This window comes from Mixophyes fleayi, chromosome 3, assembly GCF_038048845.1.
Source record: "Mixophyes fleayi isolate aMixFle1 chromosome 3, aMixFle1.hap1, whole genome shotgun sequence".
In the NCBI taxonomy this organism is placed as follows: Eukaryota; Metazoa; Chordata; class Amphibia; order Anura; family Limnodynastidae; genus Mixophyes; species Mixophyes fleayi.
Window position 1 is genome coordinate 309,561,405 of NC_134404.1, and position 17,964 is coordinate 309,579,368.

The window sequence follows — 17,964 nt, forward strand, 5'->3', positions numbered from 1 at the left end:
CTTCCAGTCTCCCACTTAACTTCCTACCTTTTTCTGCCTCTCCCCCCTCTTCCCCCTCCCCTGACTCTGCCCCCGTTCCCTCTTCTCTCCCTCTCATCCCTGTGTCTCTCTGTCTGTCTACCCCTCCCCTTAGATTGTACGCTCCCTTGAGCAGGGTCATCTCTCCTCCTGTTTCCTTCACTTCTAACTCTGCTCTCCAGCTACCCTTCCCCCCAACCCCCCTGGGGGTCTCCCCGTCATCCGTGCCCTTCCTCTTGGGCTCCAGCGCTTGCTGGTCTTCCCTCCCCCTCTCTCTAGCTGTGCTTTGAGCTTACTGAGTTACGGTGCTTATTGTTTACTGTACCGTGCTGTCCCACCTTGTATTGTACTTGTTTGTCCCTGTACGGCGCTACGGACACTTAGTGGCGCCCTATAAATAAAAATTAATAATAATAATATTAATAATAATATACTCGATGCACAATGTGGGCGTGCCAAACTCAAGCGAATGCAGCCACGTCGGAATGAAGCTCTGTGTGTGTGAAAGTTTCTTGTTTTTCTGCCACATGTCTTGCACCAGCTGAGGATCTAGTCTAAGTCCTGGGTCAGTACCATATGTATGCTATAACATGTGTCTGCAATCAGAAGCAACTGTAGAATGTATTTTATGTACAGTAGACATTAAGGACAGCCTAATAAATGTTTTTCAACGGAAAAAAAAATTATAATTTTTTTTTATATACAGTTTCCATTTCTAATCATAAATGACTATATTACTGACAGGTAACATTAATTGATTAATATTTTTTTTCTGTGCATTCTTTTGAGATTTCATATTACACATACGTATTGTATGCATCCTGCAGTGTCTGGTCTAGTACAGCAGAGTGAACCTACACCCACAGTCAACACCACACGTATCTTGAGATCCGTTCCTTGCTGACTACGGGAGTAGGCAGAGCCAATTTACGAGCCGTTGAGAACAACTGCACGATGCGCTCAGTATGCTGCCTTTATGACTCAGACCCTCTGTGTTATATCATTTCATGTCTTCATCTGTATCATGATCCTCTCAATGTACAGCACTGCATTTCATGTTGGTGCTTTATAAATAATAATAATAATAATAAGTAAAAATGCTCCAAAGTCACAGATATTTTACTCATGAATATCACACCATTGAATTGTCTTTATTCACATCCCATATTATGGTGGAAATTCTGAATAAAAAACATAATGTACGGCATTCACATTTTGGTATTGTTTTGAAATGTCTATTCTGTATACATTATGCTTACACAGTTCATACTGTTTATTATTTTATTACACTACTGTACACTCTACCTGTGGGACCAAAGGTCCAACTCAGTAGTCGTATTATACTTTGTATTCTGCTCCAAAATTTCTATGCCATGCAAACATTCTTTTTATTTGGCCTGCACAAAGCTCATTGGTTTCACTACTTGATGCATCGATCAAGTTCATTACTTTTCTTTAAATGAACTTAAGACAATCTTATTAGATTGGAGTAGAACCATACAGTATTTATACATTATAGCAGTGTAATACAGTTAACTTACATTGTGGTTTTTATACAATAAGACACCTGTTTTTTTTCAGCCCTTTGGCATAGTAACACAAATCAAAGTGGGACGTACGCCAGTTTGGGTAGCGAATCACTCTGTGCATGCCCAAAAAGTGGTGGCGTGCATAAGTTTCCATGCAACCTTGCATATTCCTGGCGTTTACGCCTATCTGCACCACAGGAGAGGCGGAATGGAGGAGGAAAGAGGTGTAGAAACGCAGGCTGAGTACACTAAAGGTGTGTTCACACAAATGCACCTGCAGAAACACACACACATATACGCCTGGTAGGAGCTGTATGTTTTGCACCTGCAATAGGACAGGTGTATTTACAGGCTGATTATGACTTCTTGTAAACCACATATGCTGCTGAGACATTTGCGGACCATTCTTGAGATGCGTATAGCTCTACATATTGGTGGAGATACAGTAATTTTCTTCTTTAAGAGTAAGTTACTTTTGTTTTGCGTCCAACTCAGGATAAGACCCTTTGCAGAGCTTTGCAGGTGTTTCTGAATCACTTGTACAGGAAGACTCTCTATTGCTACATGTTACATCTTGTCAGTCCAAGCATTGTTGTATTTTCTGGAGAACATTGTGTGTAGGCAACAGATGAAGTCATGTAGTATACAGTGCACTTTAATATTTGTTTTAACTACTCCACAGTTTTCTACCTGCAGCCACTTTATGACATGAAAAGTCTCTCCAAAATAACAAACTGTTAAAACCTTGCAACTGCTGACCTTCTGTACAGAGCCCACAGTAGTCACACAACCTCTGTGGCAGCACTTTACAGAGCACTTAGAGAGAACATTGTAATTTCTGATTTTCCGTTCTCCAGGGTTCAATAATCTTTATTGGATTGTGTGCCATTGCCCATTAAGGGCATTAAAATGAAGGTCCATATTGGAAAGTGCATGAAAAAGCTAAAAAAAAATAATGCACAGACGTCGACAGTGACCTAGAGCCAACCCAGGACATTGCTATGACTGCAACTGCGGATGGACCGGTGAGTTTGGAACTTGTCACTTGTATTACTCGACAAGTAGATATAGGCCATCTGCTAAGGGATATTATGATTTTAGTGATGGTAAAGCAAACAAGTGAACTTGCATCTCACTGTGCTGACTCTCTGTTTCATCCCCTGTGCAGGTTCCTGTAACCCCAATTTCACAGCTATTCCCACTATGCACCCATCACAACACTTTGGTATATAAAGATATGGGGCATTAGAGACATTGGGAAGGGAATTAAAAGGAAATAACAGATATGAAGTGTGATGAAATACATGTACATTGCTGACACACTTTCCCGTGCTGTGAACAAAAGTGAAGGTTCTGAAAGTCTGATGGATAAAGAGATAGACGCATATGTTAATTTGATTGTAGCTTCTCTACCTGTGTCTCTTGCAAGACAAGAACAGATAAGAAAAGAAACAGAGACAGACATCACAATGAAAGTGTTACAAGACATCATTCTGAAAGGATGGCCAGCAGAAAAAAATGCGTGCCCACTGTCTATTCATGATTATTGGATGTACCGCACTGACCTTACGGTTGTCAATGGTATTATTTACAAAGGCAATAGAATTATTATACCTGCACGACTAAGAAAAATTATGCTGTGCAAGATACATGAAGGCCACTTAGGAGAAGAGAAATGTAAACGGAGGGCGCGTGAAGTGATGTATTGGCCAAGAATGAACCAGGACATAGCACAGACAACAGCTACATGTGAACTGTGTCTTACGTACAGACCAAAGCAACAAGTCGAGCCGCTGAGTCCTCATGCAGTGCCAGAGAGACCATACCAGAAGGTAGGCGCAGATTTGTTTGATTGTATTGGAAAAACACACATTGTCGTGACTGATTATTATTCTAATTACCCTGAGGTGCAGACTCTACCTACAACTACTAGTAAAGCCGTAATCAGTTGCATGAAGTCAATCTTTGCAAGGCATGGTGTTCCTATGGAAGTGTTCACTGACAATGGACCTCAGTTTTCCAGCGCTGAATTTAGACAGTTTGCTGAAGAGTGGGAATTTGTCCATGCAACATCGAGTCCCCACTATCCACAGTCAAATGGGTTGGTGGAAAGTTCAGTAAAAACTGTAAAGAGTCTAATGAAAAAAGCACAAGACGGCAAAGAAGATTTCTACAAAAGTCTTTTAATCTACCGCAGTACACCTTTACAGAATGGACTCTCTCCTGCACAAATGCTGATGGGAAGGAGGATTAGAGCAAATCTTCCGATAAGTGACGAACTGCTTAATACGCATAACTCAGCATTGGTGAGACTGAGTAAGGTACGTCAACAGGAGAAACAGAAACTGTACCATGATAGGCGAGCAAAAAGCTTATCTGATCTAAGATCAGGTGACCAAGTCCGTCTCCGAGATCATGAGAAAGGCATTTGGATGCAGAAAGGTATTGTGCAAGCACAAGTAGCACCAAGATCTTATATTGTACGTACAGATCGTGGAACAGAAGTAAGAAGAAATCGGGTCGATTTAAGATCTCAACCCAACCATAGTGATGGCAACACGACTGAAGAATACCCTTCATCTGACATGTATGATGGACTTGATAATGGTGAACAAACCATGATGGAAGAAAGGTCCAACATGGTTGACGATACACAGACTTTGTGTGAAAGACCCATAAGAGAAATACGCAGACCTGAGAGACTCATTGAAACGTGTTAGATGATGTTCTTAATGTTATATTGTTAAATTGTTATACTGAAGGATACAGGGCTTATCTTTAAAGAAAAGAAGATGTGATGTTATTGCATTAGATATGCTTAATGTTTGTAGACACTCCCTTATATGTTTAAGCTTGAATCTTTAGTGATGGTCCCTAAGACCATGGGGAATGCTGGGAAGTGGGTGTGGCCAGTGTGCAATGTACCCAGAGTCTGCAAATGGCTGAATAAAGAGCTCAGCAGTGCCCACCCATGCTTCAGTGTCCTGATGAACTGATTTACAAGTATATTAACAAAACATGAAGGACTTACAATGACTTGCATCATCCAGGAACAATCACAACCAATGTTGACAACCAATGTTGACAACAGACTGCACCGCACTGGCACCCTAGGACCAGCAGCTGGATTAGACCACCTTGCTGTAAGGAGCTCAATGTGTAATACAGCACCTCACGTCCTGGACTACCAACCACAACTGTCTTTAACAAACTGCTCGCACAAACCACAATGGAGGTGCTCGCAAAAGGACTAATGCTGTGATAGGCGAATGCCTGCTTGTTAAGGGAAAAATAGACAAATTTGTACTGCACGTGCCCACGGAAAAAAAATACAGCAGCGTCTATGTGCAGATTTGGCACTTTGGCCTCTATATGCTTGGAGAGGTTGAACTGGAGATGAATGGGATGATCACACAAAGTTCTAACACAGCAATGGCTTCTTTGCATAATTGTAACTGAGACAGGCCCACAGAGAAATGTCTTTCATTAACTGAATCACTTGTGGGTGCCTGAGGGTTCATGCAAATAGACACTGATGAAAATGATGGTTGTCGACACTAGACAGCCACTTCTGATTGTGAATTTACATCTGAAGTTGTTTTTGCTTTCCTCTTTGATTGTGTCTGGTTTATATGATTTTGTGGGAGGATTTTATAATGAATTTTTGGCTATGTTCATTTATTCATTCTATTTTATCTGCTTTATTATAGAGACTTTTTATTCAGATGAATATAAACATACCTATACTATGCTAGGCTGGGTTGGTCATACTGTAACAGGGGTTCTCCTCTCATCGTGTAATGCCAGCCTCACCCCCTGTCAGCACAGATGAGAATTCTTTAGGGGAGTTGGAACCACAACTAATATGCAGCTGCTCCTGGCAACCATTAAATACTGCATTAGTATTTTTGTGAAAGTGCAAGTAACAACATTCCCATGGCTGCTACTGCCTGCCAACATATGCTGTAGCTTCCGGAACTACATACACAGTAGTTCCTAAAACTAGAGATGCTCGGGCTTGGTTTTCCCGAAAACCGAACATTGCCAATTCAAGTAACGAGCCGAGCCGGTTTGGTACTTTCCCGCTTCCTCGAATCTGAATCGAGGCAAAATGTCATTGTTGCATTGTCGGATCTCCTGGGTTTTGGATTCCATATGTACCTCCCTCCCCAGGAGAGAGCACGTTTGAAGCCTTGGAGAGAGCTGGAAAGGAAGTGAGTTCCAGAGGAGGGGAGCAGCAGGCAGAAGTCTTGGAGGTGGAAGTGAGAGAAGGTGATGATTGGGGAGGAGAGGCAGCGGTCATTGGCAGAACGGCGAGATGAAGCCAGTGTAATGACTGGCAGAGAGGGGAGGCAGATGCATAGTGGTGGAAAAGGAAAATAAGAGGAGCAGCAGCATTAAGGATGGATTGGAGTTAGGAGTGGCGGTAGGAGGTTAGACCAGAGAGAAGGAGGTTACAATAGTCCAGACAAGAGATGACAAGGGAGTGACAAGGTCCAGGTTGCCTACAGGGTGAGAAAGGGTATGATCCTGGCAATGTTATGAAGGTAGAACCAGATAGTACTTAATTCATTAGCATTGCGACAGTATCTAAAATATGTAATGTTTAACCCTTGCAGAGTAACATCAATTGGGAAGGTTAATCCATTGGAAATAAAAAATACATAATTTAAAATGTTCTCAACTCAATTTTTTTTATTACGTCTTATTATATATCATTTAAAGGGGTAGGGGTACACGTTAGGGGACAAAGTAGGTACTGGCATCACCTGGGTGGCAAAGTTGAATTTAATGCAGTAGGTATCCGTGGTTTCGCTGGTGCTAACCACATGGTAAAAATGCTTAATTTATCAAGCAGTGACAAGGTAAAATGTTTGTCGCTTGGATTTTGAAAAGTTAATGCCATCAACGCACCAACACCATGCTTAGCTTAGACCATCTGCATGTACTGCTATCCTGGCTAACTACTAAACGTAGGGCGACCTTATCAGTCAGTTTCCTCTTTTGTATCACCTTAACTCCATCACTGCTGGGGGACTGCAGGGACATGTGCTGCTGACTCTCTAGCAGCACAGTGGTTAACAAACCCACAAGCAGACAGAGGATGAGACCCCACTGTCACTGCCACTGTCCAAGGTTCTGAAATACTATCAGCTCTTTAAAGGAGAGAATGAACAATGAGCATGTGCAGGAATATAACTCTTGATGTAAGGCAACAGCAAAAGTTTTTTGCCGGCACTGTCTCTGTAAGAAAACTTTGATAAATTATGGCAAAATTATATTTTTTATTGCTGCAATAAGTAGGGACAAAAAAATTATTAGTTATCACCAAATATTTTGTGGACTGTCATAAATAGGCCCGTTTATGGTGGTGGTACACTGACAGTTTTTATTTATTAATGGAGTTATATCATTCATGCATAGGGATTTCAGTGTATGCACAGATCAATTACTTCAATATGACATCAGGTCGTAGACTAAGGACACTGCATGATAATCAATTGAATAATTGAAACTTGAGGTTTGTGATACTTTTACAACACTATATGATGTCTCCATGAAACAGCACTGCGCGTTACAGTAATGGCAGTGTGACATGCCTGGTGTCATACTAAAGCTTTCTACACCTGTACTAAAAAACAAAGACATATCAAAGCCTATAAAATAAAACCAACTTGACTATAATGAGCTTAAATAAAATGTAATATAAAGCTACAGAGTAAGTTTAAGGAGATTGTCCACAGAATTAAACATTTCTAAAGATGCTACAACTTAAGTTTTCTGGACATTACCATGTTACAATGCAAGGGGTGCAAATTAGTTTATTGTTTTGCACATAAGTAAAATACTGGCTGTTTTTTCATGTCGCACACAAATACTTGATAGCTTATTTGTACACTGAAATTTAAAGTTGATATTTGTGTGCTACATGAAAAAACAGCCAGTATTTTCCTTATGTGCAAAATAATAAACTAATTTAAACCCCTTGCATTGCAACATGGTTTTGTCCAGTAAACTTAAGTAGGGAAGCTTACTCAAGTTACTTGATGAATCAGGCCCTTAGTCACAAGCAACTCAGTGAGTTGAAATACATTTCATGGGATTTGCAGAGATTTCAGAAAGGGATGAAGTGTCTGTCATATAAACAGTGATGCAGAGGACAGTTTTTCTGACTCAGAAGTAAAACAATAGGGTAAATTTACTAAAAGTACTAAAAAGAAAAAGTGAAGGTGTTGCACATAGCATTGAATCAGAGTTTAGGGGGTAAATGTATCAATCTGCGCAATCTGTGGCCCAGCGCACCTGTAAATGTGGCCCAGCAGGAGTTTTGGTTGTGGCAAGGGGGAAGCGCTGTTAATGAAAAAAAAAATCCTGGAGAAAAAAAGAAAAGAAAATACTTACCTAGCGGTCAAGCGGTCACGTCAGCTGGCGCTCCAGCTCCCTCCCTGGTCTCCTCCTCCGTGCGGCACTCGCAGTGAATGTCGGGCGTGACATCATCACGCCCAACATCCATTGCGGAGCGCAGCACAGAGTAGTCACCAGCACGATCAGCAGCAGTGCATTTAGTAATCAAGAAGAATTATACCAAAGAGGAGAAATGTAAAGAGTAACAGAATAAAAAGGTGAATGTAATAAGGAAAATATGAACAAACTTAATAAATGCAGTGAGAGTGGGGAAAACACAACAACATATGGAAGAGGAGTTATGAGTTTCCACCGCATTTGATGCTTCCCTTAGATGTGTATTTTTTTGGGCTTCTTAGATCTCATATACACTTTAGTTTGGTGTTGCGTGACAAGACGCAAGTACAAATTCCAGTGAAAATGCATATGTAAAGGAAATCTATTTGGCAAATAGTTGTTAATAGTGTTTCTATTCCTTGCTGTATGGTGTTATGGAATTTGTTCCGCCAATGATGATGTTCGGGAGGTCACCTAGGCTTCCCCATTACATACCCTTGTGGTATATATTGTTTGTATTTTATGTGCGGCCCAAACCAACTCGTCATCTTCCAATGTGGCCCAGGGAAGCTAAAAGGTTGGACACCCCTGCTCTAGATGATTGCCGGTTGAGCAGGCTAGGTGCAACACGCTGATAAGGGGAATATCTTCTGACATATATTGCCCCAAATTACAATCTGCTTTGTCCTTCAAACTATAGTAAGGTTGTTGATATAGAATTGTGGGTATCTTAGAATTATGAGGCACTTAGGAGTAGTGATGACATTATGGTCATAAATTTCCATTGTTAGTCTCTGGTACACATTAGTATGGATCTGGGTAAGCAGCCCAAATTAATCATCAGAGATGCCATTATAGTGGTATTTGGCTTTGCAAAAGGCAAGTTACTGGGTGGACATTTCATGTGCTGCTGCCAAGCGCTACTGCACCACACATTGCTGTGCTATATCAGAGAAGTCAATGTTTTAGGTAGAAACATAATGTCCGTCTCACAAGAGGTCCAATTTGAAGCTCCTGGAGTCCTGATTTGCACTCTATAAAAGGCCACTTGGTAGCAGTAGGCAAAATCACACATCTCTATTCCAAGGATCTTGTCTATTGAGGTCAATAGTGGAGGCTGATTCCATTGTCAAAGAGCTGGACAGAGTAGAGTAGAGGAGGTGTAAGTTGTATTATACAATTAGACTGTAGAATATTTGGAGGAAAAGCAAAGATGAAAAATAAGTCAATACAATGAGAGACAATAAAAATGGAAACACAGTAAACGAAACTTTGCTCCTGCAAGCTAAAGCAAAGAATGAAGAATGTATCTGTGCTGTAACTGGGTCTTGCTCCTCAGCCCTGAATGCTGTTAGCAAAAATGCTGAGATCTTCTTTGCAATCAGGCGTCTCTCCTTAGATCTGACCGATACCAGTAGAAGTGCTTTGCAATGTGTTGCATCATCCAAGTTTAACCATGGCTGCCAAGAGGAATTCAGGGCCCCGGTACAGCAACTGGGGCTCCATTTACAGTTGAGCATGGCAAAAACTTGTGCGCCACTGCGCCCGAAATTAAGTGTGAACAGAGCAGGGAGGAGGGAAGAGGGCTGCCGATGCCGCGATCATGTGAGTATTTGCATTTTTTCTTTTAAGTAATGCAAAAAAAAAGACAAAAGAAAAAACTATTTAGGTTTTACATAAGAGACAAAAAATAATTGTAGGCAGTGAGGGCCTGGCCGGGCCCCCTGGCATGTCCCGCCCCCCCCTACTCTCGGCGGCCCTATGTATAACTATTTGCGGTGCTGTCACTCTCTCACTGTAATGTCACTAGGGTTTTGAAGACCCTAGTTTAACACACCTAAATACTATTCTCATGATAATTCTATAGCTATAATGACTGGAAGCTTGGAAATATATGTCATATAAAGGATCCCTCCCACTTGATCTAGCCCTCTCATATTTTCATCCACATTAAATCCATGTCAGGGAAGTAAGACTTAAGCTATAGTATAGAGTATATTTTGGTGATAACTATGACCAAAATAAATTGATATTTGGCTGTCAGTGAAAAACATATCCATTTTTGTACTTTTATATAAAACATATTGTTGTTATTGTGTAATCAATACTTTGCATTGCTATAGTCAAAAATATAAAATAACACATATTTTTTTTACCAGGGAACTATAGGGAGGGGGTTTACTGAATCATCCCTGGTACTTATATCTCAAGTAGTTACCCTAAGCATGGCCGTAACTAGGGCTGTGTGATAGGGGCGACCGCCCAGGCCGCATTGCTGAAGGGGGCGCAATTTAGGAATGTTTTAGGTTCATTTGGTTAAAATTGAGGGCTAGGTGGGCGGCATTAACCACTCAATAATACCTAGTAAAAGGAAAAGGGAGTATAAGGATGTTATCTATCAAAAAGACTCACGATCCCTTTTAAATGTAAAGGTTGTCATTTTCTTTTATTTGTTGAGAGTCTTAGAAATCCAGAAATTATTTAACAGAAACATTTTCCGCGCTATTTCTTGCAGCTACATTATCAAAAGACTGAAATGTCAATCCAAAAATAACCAGAAAAGGCACTTTCTCTAGTTTGAGAAGTCCTGCTGGTAATAACTGAGTGTATGGTCGCCACTGAGATTTTTTTTTTCAACCCATCACAGCCTTCTTTAAAATCTGTTTTTCAGAAACACTCTTTTGTCTGCAGTTGTGGAGTAATTACCGCAATTGAAATTGTACACTCAGTTGTTGACTGTGGGAAATTGGCTCTATAAAATTTTCCTCCGCTTGTTCTTGGCACATTTCCAACTCTGTTTTTTTTTCCATTAATTAGACAACAACCCAGATATTTTTTCGTGTGTCTATTTATGGCATTTGTGATTCTAACACAAGGTTGGTAAAAAGAAAAACCCTTGTATGTATCTCTTCTTGTTTGTTACAGTTCAAGCTACTGTCCCTTAAATGATTCATTCAGCAGAAAATGACCAGCAAGGAAACATAGCTTGTAAAACAGAACGAGGAACAGTCCGAATGAGGATGTCAGTTGCAGTCACAAGCTATAATGTGTAAATTCTGTTTGGCGATTTTTCAGATATAAAAAAAATATTCCTTAAGCAGATGTGAAATATCTTTTTGCAATTATTTATGCCAGTCCAATAAATTATGTTACACTGTCTGAAAAGCATCGTGGTACAATGTGATAAGGAAGAAGAAATATTAAGTGTTTGAATCTTGTGGGGAGTATGACATAAACTGACATTTCAAGGATCTTTTCTGTTATAGTTTACACCAGAAAAAAAGAAGATTATATTGGAAAAGAAATGTATTATGTGTAGCCAACTTGGATGATAGTGCTCTCTAGTGGCAAAGAATGCAATAGTACCACCATAATGAAAGTCTTAGGTAATGTGATCCAGTGTTGAGGAACAACAGCATTGTTTTAGAGTTTGGTATGACATGCTGGGTCTTGTAGTTCCACAATAGTTTGAACGCCCACAGATTCTCTAACTGTGTTCTAAAAGTAGAATTATTCATATAAATGACTAGCTGAATTATATGTCGTTGGATGAAATGGTTAATCTGCCTCATGGAATAATGTAACAGACTAAAACAATGATTTAATATCAAAAGCATTTTTATAGGTAAAATGAATAAAAATGTAATAAACCGAGTAACAGACAAGTTTAGCTACACTCAGCCATTGTATACTTTTTTACTTTAGAATTTTTATTCCCCTTTTAAACAAAACCTATTTCTGCTCCCATGTGCTACTCTGTTATCCCTGCCACTAACTGTCCATGCTTCCTGAACTTTCATGAAAGTCTATGTGGAAGACAGACTTTTTCAGACATTCTTCTGCAGAACATAGTGAGAAAACAAATAGTGAGGGCAGATTTTAGGGACGTTGCTTTCTGTACGGAGGGGCATATGTCCAATTCACTCTGCAAAAGGACTTTTCAACAAACTCAGCGCTGGCAGTTCCTGTACTTTCAACAGGATGTTTCCTACTCCATCATGTTACAATTTGGTGGTGAAGAACATTTTCAAAGCACACTCCAACTATTGTAAGGAAAAGCTTCACACACCAAAATATATGTAATATGATATGTAATAATCAGGGCCGGTGCTAGCATGTCTGATGTCCCCCTGCAAAATCTAAATTTGCTCCCTTTTATAAATTAATTAATTCAATAATGCTTTTCTTCTTTTAATGCAACCATAAAATAAACTTTAATAAAGAGAGTAATACAAATAAACACATTAAACAGAAAATATGTATTGCTATATGAATAATATAAATGAAGATTATGTATTCTTTGTAATAAAATTTTACATTTTTGGCAAATTAGTTTTGTGGGAAGTATAGAAGAGAAACAAATGTCCCTTCCTTCATCAAACTTCTGCTCCTTCTTCACACTGTGCCCCCCACTTTCATCACACTATGCTTCTTCATCATTACACTTTGCCCCCCCATTATCAAACTTTTGACCCTTCTTCATCATATAGTGCCCTCCTTCATCACACTGTGCCCTCTTCATCACACTGTGTCACTCCTTCATTACACTGTGCCCATTCTTTGTCATCTTGTGCCCCATCCTTCATCACACTGTGCCTCCTCTTTCATCACAGTGTGATCTCCTTCATCCCACTGTGCCCCCTTCATCACACTGTGCTCTCCTTCATCACACTGTGTCCTCCTTTATCACACTGTGCCCCCTCCTACATTACGCTGTGCCCTCCTTCATCACACTGTGTGCCCTCATTCATCACATTGTGCCCCCTCCTTCATCACACTGTGCCCCCTTCATCACACTGTGCCCTCCTTCATCACACTCTGCCCCCTTCATCACACTGTGCCCCCACCTTCATCACACTGTGTCCCTCCTTTATCACACTGTGACCTCTCTACATTATTAACTTGATTAATAGGTAGATAGGGTGAATATCATCCCCACTTTAACCCCTGACTTCTAGCTCCGGGCAACTTTCATATCTATTCTCCACCACTAAATGGTGCACTGGTTGCCTATTTTAAGATTACAGCACAGCAGGGACCAACCTAACGGCCTCCACCAGTAGTATCTCCTACAATAATAGCTCAATATGAACATGCATGTTTATGTTACAAAAGATTGCATTGTTAAACTTCTAGGATGTGTAATGCCGCTCACTACTTAGCATATTTATCAAGCAATGAAGTGGTATTTAACTATGTGTTTTAGCCCCCAAATACCTTTTTGATTATTTTGCCTATAATGATATTGTGTAGTAGAATTATTTATTATTTATTAAGTTATTTATATAGCGCATACTTATTACGCAGCCCTTTTATCATATTTCACCTCAGTCCCAGTGGAGCTCATTTTTCCTACCACAAGGGTACACACTGGGGTTAATTTTGTCAGAGGCCAATTAACCTAACAGTATGTTTTTGTGGCTCGGGTACGTTATAATGACACTGACTAATCCGTCGAAACTAACATCGACATGATGACTCTGAAGGGCTCCTTTCCACCGAGGATCGATGACGACTGCTGTGGAAAGCGACTGCAACCAGTCCCCATGAATGAAGAATCCAGCACGACTTCTTGACGACACTTACATCCGCGACGCTGTTGTAAGTATGCGCCCATGGACAATCTACAACGCTTTGTAAAGTAGATTGTCTATGGGCACAAATTTACATTACCCCCTTACCAGCAGCGATAACAGCATCGCGGATGTAAGTGATGATATGAAGTCACTCCAGATTCTTCATTTATCGGGATTGGTTGCAGTCGCTTTCCACAGCAGTTGTCATCAATCCTCGTTGAAAAGGAGCCTTTTGGATTCATCATGTCGGGGTAAGTGTTGTCGTGGTAGTCAGCATCGATATGCTGACTACCACCAGTTTTTGGAGTGTGGTAGGAACCAGGAACACCTTGACGAAACTCATGCAAACACGGGGAGAACATATAAACTCCACAGAGATTAAATTTAATGCCAAAGATATGTTACATCTATTTATAATTGTGCAAAAGTACACTGAAAATTACATCAGATCTTAAGGCTCTGCAACTTTTAATTGATGTAATATATGCCATTTAGTAGAGCCTAATAATGAAAATTTGCTTAAATCATTTGAAGATTAAATTGGATCAGTGCACATCCTTCCTCCTGTGACATCTGCTCCTTCCATTCTCACATCATGACACTACCACAGGCAACAATGCCCTTACTTATTCACACTCTAGTTAAAAGGTCACTACTTCCTATAATATCAGCTCATTAATCTCCTGAAATACTCTCTATCCTTTGAGAAAGATATGATCAAAATGTGTGTTACAGCAAATTAATCTGGTTTAACTTTGGCACTGATTGATTATTAATCTGGATATTTGAGAGGAATAGCTATAATTTAGGGTGCCCTACAAAATCAAAATCTGACTCTAAAATAGAAAAGAGATTAGAATCTATCAAGTATAGTAGCGCATAGTGCTAGAAATCATTATGGGAGATCACATAGACACAGAAATATAAAATACACAGTGATTTTATATTTACCAGTTCTTATTTATCTAACATCTTTACCTCTAAACTACAGACTAGTTTAAGCTTTTATATTGGATTGGAAGAGCAATTTTACTATATTATACCGTGGCGACATATATGAGACATCATAGACACAGAGGATTAATATGTTGTCAACTGTGGTGTATGGACATAAACACATCACTATAGTGTAGTATTAGGGGCAAACACAATAAAGAATAGACATGTGTTATTTGTATTTGGCTAAAGAGGTATGCCCCCCCCCCCCCCCACGCATTGGTAGAAGTTACCATTGAAATTAATTTGGAGACAATTAAAAGAGACAATTCCCCTTGCTAAAGCTATAATAAGACAAGACTTTTGCCACTGACCAGAATAATTGCTAAGAAGTTATTTATAATCTAATATTTATAACCCTAAGCTAGATAATATTATTGAACAATGGAAATTTAAGATCAGGAAAACATGCAAGAAAATATGTACAAAATAGAGCAAGGCTCCTATAAAATGATTGAATGTGCAGCTTCAAGTTAAAACAGATTAATATAACTTGTGCCTGACATATGGGAACAAATATCAGTTACTGCTTATAAACCTATACGAGAAAGATATGATATGTAAATTCAATACATTTTAAAATAAAGTTATAGTTTTTTTATTTTATGAATGGTATTGGATTGTAAGTGCCCCTATATATAGAATGCCTGTACTTTCTGTTATGTTTAATGTCTATTATCTATTCTGGAGGGCACTATCTACTAAAATATAAGACAAAGAAGTCTAAGGATATTATAAGTGTTAGAGAAGATTTCCTTCCAGTGCAGTTTTCAATTTTCCTTCATTATTTGTGCATTTCTATGACCTGATTGATAAGAGATTGTTCTATGTCAATCAGTTCAAAATTAGGGACACTCAGCTGCAGATATTGACTGGTAATAAAATGTGTTCTGACCCCAGTCATATGAGCCTTTATACATGAAAACAAATACAAAAGTATATCTAGTGCCCTTTGCAGGCCTGAAAATGCCTCTATTCTACCTTCCCCAACTGCTTTCAACCTACCCGCTTGAATATTATATATGTTTTCTATCGTGATTTCTAATTTCTTTTCTTGTAATATAGTTTTTTAATGTAACGACATCTGAATGTTATTGATATTAAAAAGCATTAGAATTATATCTGCACTCTTATTTGTGTTTTTTTGAAGGACACCTCAAGAAACCTTTTTGACATAGCTGATAATAGAGCAGTATAGATTGAACTTTGATACATATTAAGTGTATATTCAAAGTCATTATGTGCAAACAAGTTTACATATAGGTTAGTGAATGCTACAGTTAGGCTGGGTACACACTATACAATATTTCTCCTGATATGATATGCTTAACGATTTTACCAACAATTAAAAAAAAAAAAAGTCCCGATCAGCTGCCGGTTCATATGTACACACTAAACATAGTTTACACGATTTACCTTCAGATCTGTGCTCTTCATCTGTCATACCCATCAGCTGAAAAGATCGCGACTATGCACACTCCATAGATATCTATGGACACTGCCCGTCATGAGTGCATACACACTGCAGGATTGGAACAACATAATTCCATTGTTGAACAACATTTTTAGTCTAGTTTAAAAATCAAATGAAACGATACGATGGGCTTTGGAACGATAATCATCCATCGTTGCAGTGTACACACTAATGCGATATCAGGCTGAATGATCGTTTATCGTGTGATTGCCCCGGTATTCGGCTGAAAACCATGTCGTTTGCACCCAGCCATATAGACTAGCTTTTCATATTACTTTTTAGACTTAATGGCTATTTCAGAGTTCAAATGGTTTAACAGCTTCCTTAATCGCTGTGGTAATTTACATTGCACAAACCACAGCCACACACACAATCCAAGGTACCCAGTCTGCTAGCATTAAGTCTATATGACACTCGACTCAATCCTGGTAGCTCTTTTCTCATACTGAAAATGGTAATTATCAGTAAATGACTGGGCCATGTTGAAAACTAAATACTGTATCGGTAAAAACTTTTCACAAAGTTCAAAACAACAAGTCCTTCCCAATACATTTATTAAAGATGCTCTACATCCCAGTCTACTAGATAATTGGATTATTATTACTTTTTACTCCAGGGGGTAAATTTATTTGAGGGTATGAAAAAGTGGAGATGCTGTCTATAGCAAACAATTAGATTCTAGCTGTCATTTTGCAAAATGTACTAAATAAATGATAATTAGAATCTGATTGGTTGCAATTGGCAACATCTCCACTTTTTTTAAAACCGCAGCTTGATAAATTTACCCCAGATGTTTTGGATCCTCTACTGTATATAACATAGAGTAAACAGTACAGGGTAAATGCATATAGAGGATGAATCTACATGCTTTTCTGTAACTTTTCTTACTCCCTTTATGATGAATATATATATTTAATAGGAGTATTTATAATGACAAAAAATGAAATCATATTACCAAGTTCAGTAAACATGTCACAACGTGGATTGCAGTACAGCAATGTATGGCAAGACTCCACATGACAAGCTTATATGCATCAGATAAGCTGCAAGGTGTCCCTGGAAATTATATTAAAATGTTGGGAGCTGTGATGTGCTATTTGGTATAGATTAATAGTGAAGAGTACTTAGTAGATGTGCTTTCATTATATTTTGAGAGAAGTCTACGGGAGACACCATGTGGAAATCTGTAGAATTACAAGAAAATATAACCACCCCAGTGACTCATACTGAGAAGCCAAATACGTCGCAGTTGTTTGAGGTGACCAATTGTCATCCATACTATATCATTCCCAACCATACATGGAGATTATTTAACCAATATTTTGTGCTTTTGCTTATTCATGGAACATGGAATATATACACAGGTGCAAGTAATCACTGCAATTATACATTAATCCAGACACCAAAGTGACTACACCTGGTGGTCTGATTCCAGACTGCGTGGCTCCTGAATCAGGTTGCTGCTTTGTGGAAGCCAGAAAAGCAAAGAAACCTAAAGGAAATATCAAACTTAGAGGCAGACTTGGAATATCAAGCTTAACTTTAAATAAAAGTTCGAAAGAGAATGTCATTCAGAAGGTTTCTTATATTAGATAAATGACTCTCTTTGTGGATTGGTTTTTGGGTCTGACTGACTGAAAGTCATTCTTAATCTGAGTGCACCTCAAGAACCTCAATAATTCTGTTGGATCTTCACAGGGGGGTATTCAATTGTTTCTTCTAACGCGCTAAAACAAAAAAAACCGAGCGTTCGAAAAAAACTTCATATTATACGGTAATTTTGCGCATGTAAACAGTTAATACGGTACTTACTCGCTGCCAGCGGGCTGAATTTCAGCTCGCTGCTCAGGGAGCTGCGAGGTGAAATTTAGCGAGTAATTACCGTATTAACGGTAATATTTTTAGAGCG